Raw genomic sequence first — 10,217 nt, 5'->3', positions numbered from 1 at the left:
GATGATTGTATAATGATATAGCTTTCACAATGTGACTGTGTGATTGTGAAAACCTTGTGTCTGATACTCCTTTTATCTACCTTGTCAACAGATGAGTAGAACATATGGAATAAAAATAAATATTAGGGGGAACAAATGTTAAAATAAATTTAGTTTGAAATGCTAGTGATCAATGAAAGGGAGGGGTAAGGGGCATGGTATATATGGATTTTTTTCTGTTTTCTTTTTATTTCTTTTTCTGCATAGATGCAAATGTTCCAAGAAATGATCATGATGATGAATATGCAACTGTGTGATGATATTGTGAATTATTGATTATATATGTAGAATGGAATGATCAAAAGTTAAGGATGTTTGCGTTTGGTGTTTTTGGTATTTAAAAAAAAAAAATTAAAAAAAAAAAAAGAGCCCTTAGTTCCTTCCACCCTGACAGTTGTCATAGCTGTATAGAGGCTGAATACCCTGGCCCCTTACCTCCAGGCACAGAGTGCTGTGGGCGGGGCTGCCACCTTCCAGAGGATGATAACTGGGGCTGGCGGGCGTCCTGCCACTGGTCCGCAAGCACTGAGCATCCCCTCTGCACACCGGCTGGACCTGTCTTCCACGGCCCCACTGTGGGCCCATCAGGAAGAGCCTGTGCTCTCCATGCCCGGAGCTCACATCCTGGGCCATGGCCTGGTGGCCTCGTCCCCTGGGGGGGATTCCAGGGTGGCTGCAGTGGTGATCCCGGCCTCGGCCTCAGCAGGGTCCCTGGCTTCCAGCAGTCCCTCCCCTACAGAAGGACAAGCCTGGGTCCGGAGCGCGGAGGGTGATGGCTGTTACTGAAATAGATGCTTTTCCGTCACAGGGCACTTCCCGCGGGTTAAATTCCCCCTGGTTTTTTTCCTCAACCAGGGAGTCTCCCCGATTCCTCCCTCCGTTTAGCAGCAGCTCTAAAAATCACATTTTGTAATAATCAGCCCTGGAACATGCAAGCCATCACATTATCAATGACAATTGTCATGTCAAGGTTTTCTGTTTTTGTTTTGTTTTTTTTTCATTTCCCTCAGTAACAGGATGATCAGACATTCTCCCTTTTGATTTTCGAAGAGTAAACCACTACTGCATTTTGGCTTCAGAATATATGAACGTATCTGGGAATGGGTTGCAGACTCAGTGGGGGCTTCAGCCAAATCTTGGTGATTCCAGATGGGAAACAGCTGACGTGGGTCTGTTGGAATCAGGAAGGGATGCAACTGTCACCTTTTATTTCTCCATGGTGAGAACAATCTGCCTAAGTGGTGGAGGTTTGCCTGGCCTCGCTCTCCACTCCTGGCACGAACCCCACGCTGTGTAGAGGCGGCTCTGGGAAGGCTTGTCTGGGGCTGCCCTGCCTGAGGCCTGGACAGCTGGGCAGCTGCCAGCAAAGCCGTTTAGGGAAAGGAGGTGCGGGGGGGCCCCCCGCCTGCCTGCCTTTCCCTCCTGCATCCGCCTGCCCTCCAGGCTGCCACCCTGCGGTGCACACGACCAGAAGCCAGAGGTAGCTTTGGGGAACAGCCTGCCACATCCACATGGGGCATCAGCCTGTGCCGGCTGCCCCCGCCTTGTCCAGCCTCAGCCACACGGGACACAGTGGAGGGGCAGTGCTCGCAGCAGTTCTGACCTGGCCAGTGACTGGCTGCATGGCCTCGGGCATGTCATCGCCCTCTCTGAGCTTCGGCTCCCCCCACCATACTTTATGGTAACAGCAGTCTCTATAGTGAAGATACAGGAGGTGGTATGCGTAACGTTGTGAGCACAGGGCCTGAACTCTAAGTCCTTGCAGGAGGCATATTATTCATCCTGCTTTCACTGGGTGACTGCATGGCCCAGTGTCCGCCCTCCCTGCTGCCCCAAGGAGCTGAGAGCATGCGCTTAAGTAGGGGCCTTTTCCTGGGGGACTGAAAAGGAGCTTTCGCTTGACAAAGGTACACTGAGGACCCAAGGGGAGTCAGACTCTCCCGTTGTCAAGAACACGGGCTGTTTCTTACCTCAGTTAGATCGTGGTCGAGAAGAGCTCAGAGAGTGAGATTTGGTAAATTCTCTAAGAAGTTGAGCCCTGAGGTAGAGGGAACCAGGGCAGGGTGTGCTTGCTTCAGGTTGAGAGGAGTCCCTAGAAGTCTGCCTGGAGGAGGGGACCTCAGTCAGGGCTGGAAGGTGAGGCCCACCCCCTTGGGGGGTATCCTCTGTGTTTGGAGCTGCACTCCCCTCCCCCTCCTCAGCTCAGATAGTGCCATCTGGTGGGGATCCTTGGTTCTTAGATTTGCTTCCTGCCTTAGCCCCTGTTCCAGGGTGGGGAGGAGGGAGTGCTGTTTGTGCAGCTCTAGCATCCAGCATGGAGCCTCGTGTAGGCTTCAGTAGTGTAGAATAAATGAATGAATACATGAATAAATGAATGAAAATGTGAATGAATGAGAAGACATGGGAACTTGTGTCATAATGTGGAAGACAATTTAGGCTACATTATGTAGATTTTGGAGAGCCGGCAAAGATTTTTTAGAATTTATGATTTATGGAGTTGAAAGAGAAAAGCTGCTACCTTCCACTCTGCCCTCCTGGCACATCTCACTGTCTTGACTTGTCTGAGTTCTGTCGCCTCTTATCCAAGGCCACACATGCGTTGTGTTGAAGGAAGACTGCTTTGAGAGGCTGGAGGGAGAGGGAGGCAGGGTGCCCAGGGGTAGAGATGAGAAGCTGTTTCCACAGTCCAGGGAGGTGGGGGCCAGGATCTGGGTGGGCCTGGAGTAGGAGAGGGGCTTCCTGGAGAGGCTTCTGGGTGAGCCAGAGACCTCCTGGGCGGAGACAGCTCCTGATCAGTTCAGGATCTGAGTGGACAGCCTGCTCTGCCCCTAGGGGACCGCGTGTGACCTTCTAGCAGGTGCTGTCAGAGCTTGCATTCAGGGATTCCCCAGTCAGGCCCTGGAATTTCTCCAGCCAGCTTCCCCGCTGTCCAGATGTCAGCACTCTGCTACGGCAAAGTGATGGGCCTACCTCCGGGGCTTTTCAAGAGCTTGAGTTCCCAGATTGCTGGGAAACGTCTCAGGAACGGCATGTGGTCCTCGGATATTTGACCACAGTTCCAGTGTGCAGAAGAGAGCTAAGAGCGCAGGCTTGAGACCGTGTCCTTAGAAAGGTCTGCCCTCAAGGTGGGTGCTTGGCTGGTAAACAGCACCCTACGTGGATATAAAACTTCCCCTAAATGGTCAAGTTGGAGTCCTGTGCCTCGACTATTTGTACAAACAACGTGGCTTATGCTGAACACCTGCTCTCCTCCTTGGAGAGCTCCGGGTACATACTGGGCAGAGGGCACCTGTGTGGCCAGCTGCCCCGGGCAGGAGCAGTGCACACAGGATGCTGCGTTCTCATTGTGGGGAGAAGTGTGTGCTGGGCATCAGCCCTCCCGGGAGGGGGCGCCCTAAGAAGCCGGTGTCTGGATACCTCCAGACTCTGCCTGATCCTTTGCCCCTTATGATTCATTTGTGTATCCTCATTTCATTGCCGTCATAAATCTCATCTCTGAGGGCAGCTGAGTGCTGCGACATCCTACAGATCTCAGGATGTGGGAGTGGTCTTGGGAACCCTCAATGCACCGACCGTCGCCGACTTCTCTGCCTTCCTCTAGACTGCAAGCACCGAAGGACACGCAGCCTGCCACGTGCTCATGTCCGGAGCCCATCCCCCTCTCCTGGCCATCACAGCCAGCGCCACCCATAAAGGCTTTACTCAGTCTGATTACCAAAGCCGGGCTGGTGGTGCCATGAGGTGAAGCCTAGACAAAATTTGTCTCTCAGAACAAAGCAATAATAATAATAAAGATAACCCCATAGTAGCAACTACGATTCATTGAGCTTTTACTGTGTGGAGGGCACTGTGCTATGCTCTTTACCTCCAAACTGCAAAAGCCCATAGTCAGTTCTCAGCCCTGGTCTCGTGCAGCGTCTCGGTAGCATTTGATAAAGTTAATCATTTCCCTTCTGGAAATACTTTCTTCACTTAGCTTTTGGGTCACTCAGGACTGGTTAGGAAAACAGAAACTATATATATTTTACTGATAGTCGCTTCAGAGAGCGATACTACCCCTAGGACCCAGGGAACGAAGGGAAGAGGTGGAGGTTATCAGAACTTAGAGCTGGGAGAAGGGCACCTAAGGAGCTGGGATGCAGGCATTTGAGGAGGGAAGCAGTTCAACTGGTGTCGGGATAAGCTGGAAACTGGAATGCACTGCCACTGCCAGAGTGAAGGCTGCTGCTAGCACGAGGCTTCCAGGAGCAGAAAGCAAGTGGGTCAAAGAAAGTCCCTCCCCCAGCTTTCCTGTTCCTTTCTATGTGCCTCTCATCAGCACATAGAAAGAGAATCCAGATGGCAAAGAAGAGAGACAGTCTTAAGTCCTAGCTTCAGTTCAGGAAGCAGGAAATAGAATAGAGGGTTTGGGGCTGAGAGACAATAACTTATTCACAGGCACAGTCCACCCGCATGCGTGGTGACCCAGCATCCCTACACACCCCACCATACCCATATTTGTGTGTTCGCCCAACAAGATTTCATTACCCTTCATACAAAGAAGGGGCTCTCTCTCCAAAAATGGGAGACACAAAATCCCAACTCTCATTGTATCCATCTCTAGGTGAATCCACTTATTCTTTTAATTCAGTCACAAGTTCCACATAAATATATGTAATGTAAAGATTAAATGTTCAAGTTAATCATCACTGAGAATTTTTATATAAAATAATGGAAAGGGGAGTGAGGATAGAGGAAAAAGGGTTACATATATTCAAGCAAGAAAGAAAATACATATAGATGCCGTAGCCCTTGCTTCTGTAACTGGCCACAAGGGTGTACTTGCACCAGGCACAACTTTTCCCTCTTCCCTCGCCCACAGCTGGTTGGGATTCTTTACCTGGCAGGGTATCTGAAACCTTTATTCCAAAGATCTTCATCCACTATTGTTTCATGTTTTTTGGTTGCAGTAGCTTTCCATAAGCTTGGAATGGACATAGAAGTACCAAGATGTTCTCAAGAGAAACCCCTGGGCTCCAGACATCGTCCTTCCTGCCCTCGTCATGTAGCTGCCACCCGGTTTCCCCTTGGCAGATGAAGTCAACTGTCTTAGCACAGCAGCCCCGTCAGTTCAATCGCATGGCAAGTCCCCTTGGCCAGGAAGCTGTTTCAACTTCCAGTCTGGTGGCATCATTTTTGTGTCTCCAGGTGGATGCACTCTCCCCTCAGTACCAAGACTTCTCAAGTTGCAAGGAAGAAAAGAAAACGTCTGTGAGTGAGTTATTAAGTGTAATAATGAGAGAAGCCACTTCTACTTCCTTGCCTTGAATCCTGGGCTTGTGTATTCTGGCTGTGGGGAAAACAATACCATATGTCAGTTGTGGATTCAAAGCTTATACTGCACCCTCTTAGAATGCCAACCTTTCTGGATGTTGTCTCCCCACGATGCCGTACCTGAGTCTTCTGTAGGCCATTCCACTCTTCTCTCAGGCCAACTGCTTCCTGGGTGATGAGTGTGTGGTAAGACCAACAAATTCCTTGGGTCGGGGTACATTTCAACACTTTGCCATGGAATGAGTTCCTCAATGAGAAGCAGCGTGGCGTGGAATACCATGATGGTGAATAAGGAGATCTCTTAGTTCTCTCTCTCTCTCTCTCTCTCTCTCTCTCTCTCTCTCTCACACACACACACACACACTCTCACTCACTCACTCATGCAAAGGTCTGCTCCTCCTCTCAGGCAGTGGCACCAATGCTTATCCAGTTGTTACCGAAATCTAAATCTTGGGTTTATCCTTGCTTTATTCCTTTTTATTACACTCTGTGTCAAAACCCTCAGAAAGTTCTGTCATCATCACCTTCAAAATAAATCCAGGATCTGACACTAATGCCACCAGGTGAGTCCAAGCCACCATCATCTTTGCTTTGATTATTGCCCCTGTCTTCCCAACTGGTCTTTCTCCTTCTGCCTCCCCAGAGTTTCTTCTCAGCCCGGTAGCTGGAGTGATCCTCCTATAATGTTTTCTTCAGAGGACCGGTCATCACCCAGCAGGACCTCCATTTATTTGTTTCCTATTTGTGTCCTCACCTTAAAACGCAAGCTCCACGAGAATAGGGACTGCTCCTGGCTTGTCCACTGCTGTCTCCCAGCATCTAGAAGAGCGCCTGCTGCGTTGTAGGTTTTCATCAGGTATTTGATGCGATAAACACAACATCTTATTTACTCCTCCAATAACGCTTCGAGGACGTTAAAACAGAGAAATTAGGTAACTTGACTGAAGTCACTGAGTTATTCAGTGGTAGATTCAAAATTTGAACACTGTCGAGTCCACGGTGCCAATTATAATGCTCTGCTAGACTCTCTCCCATGTTTGTATCTACTTCCTACACTGGGCAAGGCCAGGAGAGAGTGTCTTCCTAAAATTAAATTAAGAACGTAACCCCCCATTTATGAAACTCAACTGCACTCACTTGCAGAAAACATTTCACAAGGCTGTTTGTTGGTGTTTCCAGAGGATGGGATCTGCCTACGTTCCTTGACCTAACAGGCTCTCTGCGCTAGGCTTGTATGGTTTCTTAACTCACTCTTTCTCTGAAGACAAAATGCCATGGAAACCTCGGATGTCCTAAAGTTCTTTTGCATAGGCAGCAAGTGTAAGAGACATTCAGGCTTCCACATCCACGTGACTCAGGAGCCAATCCATGGGTAAAACTGCCCAGGTCCCAAGAAATTCAGCCAAATGACTTCCAGGGCTCAGGGCTTTGGTCTCTAAATTTGCCTCCCTGGAAGAGTATCTTACCAGAAGGATTTTTATTCAAGGAGGAAGTAAAAGTTTTATGTATGCAGGTTGGTGTGTGTGATTCTCCATTTGAAGATTTCGGTTTTTAAACAGAGGCACAATTTGTCAATTTTGGTTTCAGTTTTACAAGCACTATCTTTTCAGAAGACTAAATTTGTGTGAGCACGAATGTACTAATGAAACATGACATTTTCCTCTATTAAATGCACTTTCTCCGGGGAAGGGTTCTAAAAGAGTTCATAAAACTTCTCATGGCATTTGTGGAAGCACATCATTATATCCATAGATGTCTGAAAGCAGGACTAAAACCCTTGTGGTGGAAAAGTACTTGAAGTCATTTAAACTATTAACATCAAAGACTAAACAGAATACAGAATTAGACAAGAGAGGTAAAGGGATACATACTTTGTTTTACCTTCCAGTTTCTGGTGAAGGGATTGGCTTGCAAATATAAGAAATTTCCATTATGACAATAGTCACAATTTAATTTTCAGGCTGACACAAACTTGACTCAATTTTATCGTAAGAAACCCAACCCGAGAGAACAATCTCTCTTTAAAACATCTGAGCCAGTAAATTTAGTCCAAATCAAAACCTTGTGGTGTTCTTGCATCTTTATGTGATAGAAAATTGGTAATATTAATACTAATGTGTTTTGCTGTTAAGCTTCAAATTGGCTATTATCAAACTCTTCTTAAGGCTGAGGGGAAAGCTATTCTAAAGAAAAGAAAAATGCAAGGAGAACACTTACATTTTCAAAGCATTTGGGGGAGCTGAAATCTTGAAAGAAGAAACTAATTAATAAAAAGTCTTGTTAAAAGCAGGTTTACATTCAGAGAGCTGAGAGTGCCACGGAATGTAGCACTCTTAACAAAAGGTATTGCTGTAAGATTTCTCCATCCATTTGAAAATGATTGAAAAACTCCTAAAGGTAGTGTTAGTCCATGGGGGTTACAGGATAGAAAACATTCTGGACCTCATTTTTCCATACTAATTTCAATTTTGGAACATTTTTTTTTAAAGCCTTAGCATAAGATATTTCTTGGAAAACAAACAAGATCAGCAGTAATTAATTCCCCTCCACGGTCATGTTGTGCTGCGGTTCTAACCATCTCTCTCACATCCTCCAGCCAGCAGAAATTAAACATTCTATTTAATCCATTCATGCATTTGTGGGTCCCCCAGTGCCCTGGGGCCTGGTCATACAGTCTGGGGAGCAGCTGGGCTGGATGGAGAAGTCACCTAGGCTGGGACCTTGGAGCATGCCAGCTGCTCCCAGGCCTGCCAGACTCCCCAGAGCAGACTTTGCATTCCTGCCAGGCCTGGAAGCCAGACCACAGGGTTTCCCATTGCCTGGGCTAGCAGGAGGGAGGGCAGCTCCTTCCACCCCTTCTGCCACGCCTTGAGATTTTCACTGTGATCAAAAAGATAAGAAGGCTCCTAGGTGAGGGCCCTCCAGACCCAAATAGCCCTCTTTTTGTGGATGTTCCTAATCCCAGACATTTTAGGGCGATGGCGGTGGGCTTATTTTGCAAGCCAGTCACTAAGGGTTAAAAGTCAGGTCCTGGGTCGGACCTGACCCAGTCCCGCCGGTGCCCCATTGCTGCCCAGAGGCCGCCTCCTTCCCCGGCCACGGTACTGGGTGTTAACACAAAGCAGCACCGATGGTCACATGTCTATTTGATCCTCACAAACACTCCTGTGGGGGAGGGGCCTCAGCCCGGTTCTTTAGATGGGAGACTGGGGTCAGGGAGGAAAGCTGTGGCCTGAAGGCCACAGAGGGCAAAGGGCCTGGCATCGTCTGGCCCACATCCTGCCGTCCGTCCACCACTCCTGGGACATAATGAATGGGCCATCTTTAGAATCAGTGACTTTGTTCACTCCTACAAATTGAGATTGGGAGATAACTGGCAAAAATGATCACTCTGGTTTGTTCTAATGTCAGTTTGAAAATACCCTCCCCACATTTTAAATTCCTCAGGTTGCCATCTCCATCCCAAGTTTGTTCTCATGTCAGATCCTCTTCGCTAGCTGTTCCTTCTGCCTTAATGCTTTTCCTTTAGAACTTTGAGCGGAAAGAACCCACTCGCATTTGGTCACTTCCCCTGAGAGACCTTTGTGACATCTGTGCACCCCTCCCCTCACCCCAGGCACTGTCACATGGTCTTAGCTTCTCTGTGGTACAAATCGTCACCTGCCTTTAAAGTTTCTGTGTTTGCTTCTTCGTTGTCTGTCACTCCACTAGAATCCAAGCTCTGAGGGGCGGGTTCTCTGTGGTGACCTCAGTGCCTGGAGCGTAGGGTGGGCGCAGTGACAGCAGACTGAATAGATTCCTTGGCTAAATTAATGAAAGTGTAATCATAATGAGAAATCTGTCAGTTTGTCAAGAAAATCGACCTTTCTACCCTAGTGCCTATGAGCAGATTTCCCCTTTCCTCACCCACTCAGCTCACATGATAGTCCTAATTGTATTCAGTTAGCATTGATTAAGCTCCTTCTGTGTACCAGGCATGGTACACTGACATGCACCATTGTGATCTCCAGGCAGCAGGAAAGAAAGGTTTCTGCTGTTCATATCCATGCAGCTTTAATTACATACACCAGCAAATCTATGGCAGGCCGCTTGGTCTTCTTGCCTCATTTTTTATATGATTTCTCAAGGATTCTTTTTGTTTTAGTGAGGAATTATATAGGGTTCTCTAGGAAAAAGAATCAACAGGATCTATATATTTATAATGAGATTTTTATAAGCATTCTCATGTGTCTATGCGGATGAGGAAGTCCAAATTCTGTGGGGCAGGTCACAAGCTGGGAATCCCAATGAAGGTTTTCAATGAATTCCCCAGGAGAAGTTGGCTGGCTGAAGTAGAGATGGAAATTCTCTCTTGTAACCACTGAAATCATCACTTCTCCTTTTTAGGCCTTCATCTAATTCGATGAGACTTCTCTCCTTGTTGAAAGCAATCTCCTCAGTTGATTGTAGATGCCATCAGTCATAGATGGAATCTATTTACTTGATGATTTAAGTCCATGAAATGGCCTCACAGTAACAAAAGTCAACACATGAGCTTAACTATCACAGTAAAGTCTTGCTTTTCTTACTTATTACAATATGTGAATATCCTTTTCCTCTCCTGGTTACTTTGTGAGAAGGGTAGACCCTCATGATTACCAGTAGCATTGCAAATAATAATACCACGATCCTCATTTATCTCAAGTCCAGAATTGCAGTGGCCTCTACCATTGAGAAGAGAGCTGAGAGCTTTGCAGTAGGGGGAAAGGAAATGTCATGGAGGGGGCAATTTATTGTCACCGGGCTGATGCATTTTGCTCAGTGGAATATGCAGGATGGCCCTCCAGGACTCAGATGATTGTGTAGGAAAGAAGTCAGCAGAATAG

At 47.4% G+C, this 10,217-nt stretch overlaps 1 long non-coding RNA gene across 1 annotated transcript; it reads right to left on the bottom strand.

Moving 5' to 3' along the window:
* Window positions 1–5,960: 5,960 nt before the first annotated feature.
* On the bottom strand, window positions 5,961–8,873 carry LOC143664442 (uncharacterized). Its single transcript, XR_013166420.1, has 3 exons — window positions 8,784–8,873; window positions 7,570–7,598; window positions 5,961–6,255 (listed from the first exon to the last, which is right to left on the bottom strand). It is a non-coding gene; the product is annotated as an uncharacterized LOC143664442 (long non-coding RNA).
* Window positions 8,874–10,217: the final 1,344 nt, after the last annotated feature.

Source organism: Tamandua tetradactyla, chromosome 20 (assembly GCF_023851605.1).
Source record: "Tamandua tetradactyla isolate mTamTet1 chromosome 20, mTamTet1.pri, whole genome shotgun sequence".
Taxonomy (NCBI): domain Eukaryota; kingdom Metazoa; phylum Chordata; class Mammalia; order Pilosa; family Myrmecophagidae; genus Tamandua; species Tamandua tetradactyla.
The sequence above is the reverse complement of the archived record's forward strand: the minus strand, read 5'-3'. Positions and strand labels throughout refer to the sequence as shown.